Genomic DNA, 5,905 nt, shown 5'->3' with positions numbered 1-5,905 from the left:
TGTGCCTGCTGGACGATTTCTTAAATTTTTTGAATGAGCTTTCTTATTTTTATATTTTTGAATTTGTATAATAGCAGCTCAATAAAGCCCAGCGAGCCAGCTCGTCAGCTCGCGAGCTAGCTCGAGCTGGCTTGTCACAAGCGAGCCAGGGGTTTTTGGCTCGAGTGACCTAGGTCTAGCTCGCTCAGTCCAGGCTCGGGCCAAAATAAATGAGCCGAGCTAAGGCGTAGCTCGGCCCGAGCCAACTCGTTTTCACCCCTAAATTGAACAGACATATCTTAATGCGGATCGCACGGCTCAGATCAGACAAGAAAGGATACATTTTTAGTGCTTATATTTTTGTTAATGAAGTGAGAACTTGGGTTATCTATATTACCAGAGTTGTTTATAATTTGTATTTGGGGTTTTTCTACCGGATTTTGCTTGTTTTATTTTGAACTTTATATATGAACTAGCAATAATAAAATCAAATGGATGAACCAATAAGATTCAACAGTTTGATATGGGCCCAAACAAAACACTAATGTGCAGGCCTGAGGCCCAGTCCACGGATAGACAATTTACAGATCTAGAGATAAACACCGGCATAACAATTGAAGTTATATATGAATTAAGAGGAAGACTCAAATGCCTCATTAATTTCACAACTCAAACATGTCCCACATCCTTATCTTCAGTTTCAAAGAGGAAACGGTCGAACCGAATAGCTCAACATAATCTCATAAAATTCTGGATCTATTTTGCTCTTTTTTTTGTTAGGTACAAACCACTATTATTATTTAGAAAATTTTGGTCCATTCAAAAACAATAATTTTGTATCTATCTAATAATATAATAAAATGTTTTCAAAAAAATATAAAATTTGATCTCTAAGCACATTTGAAAATGGAGATCATAATGAGCTGTTCGAATCAACATTCTGGATTTTGAAAAAGAAATAAAAATTCGGGGCATTGATTGGGGCACAAAAACAATAGTACATTGAGCCCTCATCACGAATTAAACAATTTCTTTAAAATTATTGACAACTACCTACCCCTGTTGAACTGTGGATCCGCCTTTAAACATGTAATACTGAGGCTTCAGCACAAGACATAAATAACAATATATAATCCGCAATTATATTATCATGTACACAATATAAGTACTTAAATGACAAAATACGTAAACTAATTTATTGACAAATTATAAAAACTCCACTACAATTCCTTTGCATTAGTCTCAATTTTAACGAATGCATAATTTTTTTTATAATTAGCATCTAAATACCACCCTGATTTGTTTTTTCACGGAAATATGAAAATTAAGATTAATTTATGGGAGAGTGTCATATTTCACCTATCTATGTGGTTTACATACTGATGAACAATTTACAAACTAAAAAGTTGTTCCGGTTAGTTTTTAGTTTTAAAAAGTCAGTAGTGATCCCGATCAAAGTGGTTAGTTTGAAAATTTAACCAGAGACCACATCTTAAATGAAAAATTTTAGATTACTTGATAAATTTACTGTTTAGAAATAACTACTATACAGACTTTCTATAACTCTCCCACCATTAATTTCGTTATCACCACTGGAACTCTCCGACTCCCACCATTAATTTGGTTTCCAACTTTTGACACATCTCTTAATTGACTTGACTAACGACTTCCAAAAAAATGACAGCAATTTTATCTTGAGTACAATATCACCTTAATTGTAAACTATTCTACTTGAAATAAGAAAAATAAAATCTAATTCTTTTGTGAACATTGGAATTTTGTAGTTCGCCCAATTATGTTTCTAATTTATATAATTTTTAAGATCAATTACATACTTATAACCAATTACGCAACTGTTTTTCAAGTTACTCTTGCCTTCTTTTGCCTCAATCGACCAGTCAAGGACATAACAGGAACCAGACATTCATTCAACCGCATTTATTATTACTTTGTTTTTTTGTTTGTCTTATTATAGAAGTGAGACATTTCTTAGTGAAGGATAAAGTGTATATGTGTGTGTCTCGCACCCTCTCATACACACAATCCTTTAGCTTTGATTAAAGAAGAACAGATACAGAGGAAAAACTTCCCAAATGACACTATTAATTTTAACCATCATCATCTTCATCACGGGGAGTCGTCTCTGTACAGCCAATGACACCCTCCTGCCAGGTCAGACTCTTTCTGAAAACCAAACCTTAGTTTCCAAAAATGGTATCTATGAACTTGGCCTTTTTGCTGATTATTATGTCGGGTCTGATCACCACTACCTGGGGATTCGGTTTGTAAACATTTCTGATAAAGTGTTGTGGGTTGCCAATAGAGACAACCCTATTTATGATCCTCTTGCGTCTGAACTGAATATTTCTTCTACTGGCAATTTAGTACTCACCAAATCTCAGAAACTGATATGGTCAACAAATTTGACAAGATCGGATGAAACAACCTCAACCATCGCAGTTCTGCTTGATACCGGCAATCTTGTACTAAAAGAAGATGATAGTGTTTCTAGAATAGTATGGCAGAGTTTTGATCACCCAACTGATACTTGGTTCCCGGGAGCACCTCTTGGATTTAATGTGGCCACAGGAAAGAATATTTACCTCACATATCTCGATGATTATATTTCAAGTTCTATGGAGTTAGATCCAAGTAGAGCTAGGGGGTTTATTATCAGACAATTATCAAGTAATGCTACATACCATGGTATATTTCCACAATTAATTGATATAGTGGATGATGGCAATGGTTTAGTAACATTTAATGTTCCCGACAAAGATCATACATTCATACAATTAGACGCCGCGTACGTTAGCATGTATTGGGTTAATGATCCTAACAATCATACTCTTTGGTCTAGTCCTGATACTGTGTGTGACATTGATTCATATTGTGGTCCATCTAGCTTATGCTTAGGTCCCACGTACATAACAACATGCTCTTGTCCTGATTATTTCCATCCTATAAATCCAGAAGCATGGGGGGAAAACGAAAACTACGGTGACGGTTGTTCAAGAGATATATCACTAAATTGTCAAATTAACAGAAGGTCCAGTTTTGATGATGTATTCCTACCAATCGAAAACATAGGCAAGTATCCTGATAATCCTCTGTTGCTTGTGCTAAAAGATGAAAACGAGTGTGCCGCAGCATGTCTTAGTAATTGCTCTTGTACCGCTTATTCTGATCAGAATAACTGTAGCCTATGGTTTGAAGAACTAAAAAATACTATCTTAAGAAGTGACCATGAGGTTCGATATAAAATGAATATTCGTATTCAAATTGGTGCACCCAAACATAGTCATCGAGCACATCGATTTATCATTATGTCAGTCATAGGGGTTGCAACCTTATTGGTTTTTGGGTTATTGGTTTCTTGGAAGCGCAAAGCAATTTGCCCTATCTTCAACCAAATGGATATAACTGGGGACCAACTGGTAGCATTTTCATATCCAGAAATAAAAATTATCACCAACAATTTCTTTCACAAGCTTGGAGAAGGAGGCTTTGGTAGCGTTTTCAAGGGATCATTATCTAATTCAACTGTTGTGGCTGTTAAGAGAATGAAAAATGTTTGCTTTGAAGAGAAGCAGTTCAGAACAGAGGTGCAGACGATAGGAATAATTCAACACATAAACCTTGTCAAACTTCTTGGATTTTGTTCCCAAGGCACTAAACGGTTGTTGGTGTATGAGTACATGCCAAATGGTTCTTTAGATTCTCATCTCTTTTCAAATCAATGTGATGGTTTAAACTGGAACATCCGTTACGAAATAATGGTTGGAATTGCAAGAGGTTTAACTTATTTGCATGAGGAATGCAGAGACTGCATTATTCATTGTGACATTAAGCCTGAGAATATACTTCTCAGTGCCAACTTTTGTCCTAAAATTGCCGATTTTGGGATGGCAAAACTACTGGGGAGAGATTTTAGCAGAGCATTAACAACAATGAGAGGAACAATTGGCTATCTTGGACCCGAATGGATTTGTGGGCAACCGATTACAAAAAAAGCCGATGTCTATAGTTTCGGCATGATGCTTTTCGAAATCATATCAGGGAAGAGAAATACAGAGAAATTCCAAAATCCGGAATGCACTTACTTCCCTCTTTATGCTGCTATGAAAACTAGACAAGAAGAGATTTTGTGCCTGTTAGATGATAGGTTGCAGGGAAATGCCGACATGGGGGAGCTAAACATAGCTTGTAAGGTTGCTTGTTGGTGCATTCAAGAGATGGAAACAGATAGACCATCGATGCGACAAGTTGTTCAAATGTTGGAGGGTGTTGTTGAATTTTTGATGCCTCCGATTCCATGTTTTCTCCAAAGGCTTGTGGATCTTGAAAATGATTCCATGTACTCTGTTGTTGGTTAAGGTCTACACCAGAAGTTGGCACCAGTTGAATTTTCATTATACTGTTAAGTTTGTTTCTATTTTATTATTGTTGTTGTAATTTCCTATTTATCATTTATGTAGCTGTATTAAGTTATGAAGTACTTCTACTTATTGAGAACCTCGTTATTCTATTGTTGAATCCGAGTTGGGTGTTAAATTATTGTTGACCGTTAGGCATATTGTATATCCTTTCTCATTTTAACTAGTACTACTTTCTGCAAGTGTTAAGTTTTTTTTTTTTTTCTTAATTTGAAAATTTTGGTATGTACATGCTTGGCAGTATAAGTCACAATATAAATGCGTTAATTTAGATAATGTTTAGTTATGGTACTGAAAACTGAAAAGTACATAATTTATATGCTAAGTATGTCTGGTAGAATGCGTTAAGCGTTTCCAACATGTTCTCTCTCCATGTACAATGTCACTAGCTACCACAGTAGAGAATTAAGTATAGAGAACTGTGAATGATGGCATTCTATACATATTGTAACACTTATCAAGTGAATTAGTTTTTAGTTGTCTGAAATTATCATCTTTAGAAATCAGCAAACTATAAATAAATTGGCAAATTATATGAAATTTTGTTGGTATGTTTCTTTCCAAAAGCTTCTTTAATTTAGTCTTAGTTTAATTGATTTAAAAAACAGTATTAAAAATTGTTCATTATCAAATACATGCTGTTTTATTTAATCCTTTATCCCGTTGTAAGTTATCAGAGATTGTGGATTTACAAGAATTATATGCGTGTGAAGAAAAAGTTTATAATGTGAACGCAGGTTAACAACCCCAAGTCCTTGCTTTTTTTAAAAGCAGCAGTCATTTTCCTTCTTGAGAATTTTTATAGACTTTTTTAAGAATTTATTGGTTCTATTATTCAAAGTCGAACTAAAATATACTTTGACTTTAATTTCTCGGGTACTGTTTCTCTCAAGTCAAATCTGATTCAATTTCATATAATTGTTCTCCGCCAGTATTACAAAACTTTGATGCATCCAGTAATTGTTTGGGAGCTGAATATTTCATGTCACGCTTATCTTTTTTTAATTCAAGTAAATCGACCCTACTATTTCAAAAAAAATTCAAGTAAATCGTGTGTAGATGAGAACTGACTACAAATGTATTTAATGAAAATTTATTACGAATTATTTTTTTATTAAAGCACCAAATTCTCTCTCCAAAGTAGTTGTCAAGGTCTTAAGGTCTTTATCATGGATAAGTGGAATATCGCTAACTCCAATAAATAAAGTCGCAAAATGGGCCCTATCGTTTTTCAATGTTAAGTGAATTTGATAGATGTGGTCTAGTGTTCACATGGATTCAAATCTGCACCCTTCTATTCTTTAATCTGAACCGTTCAAAATCGATCAAATGACTTCAATTACTTTTTTCTTTTATATATATCAATATAATCTATTAAAATGAATCATATGTAATTGGAGCCGTTTAATCGATTTTGAACGGTTTGGATTAAAGAATAGGAGGGTGCTCCTTTTCTTGAGAAAAGAAGCAGATTTGAATCCGCGTTCACA

At 34.5% G+C, this 5,905-nt stretch overlaps 1 pseudogene; it reads left to right on the top strand.

The window, feature by feature from the left end:
• The first annotated feature begins 2,009 nt into the window (after positions 1-2,009).
• LOC144554313 (G-type lectin S-receptor-like serine/threonine-protein kinase At2g19130 pseudogene) lies at positions 2,010-4,604 on the top strand (annotated as a pseudogene).
• Positions 4,605-5,905: the final 1,301 nt, after the last annotated feature.

This window comes from Carex rostrata, chromosome 5 (genome assembly GCF_964058835.1).
Source record: "Carex rostrata chromosome 5, lpCarRost1.2, whole genome shotgun sequence".
Taxonomy (NCBI): domain Eukaryota; kingdom Viridiplantae; phylum Streptophyta; class Magnoliopsida; order Poales; family Cyperaceae; genus Carex; species Carex rostrata.
This window is presented reverse-complemented; position numbering and strand designations above follow the sequence as displayed.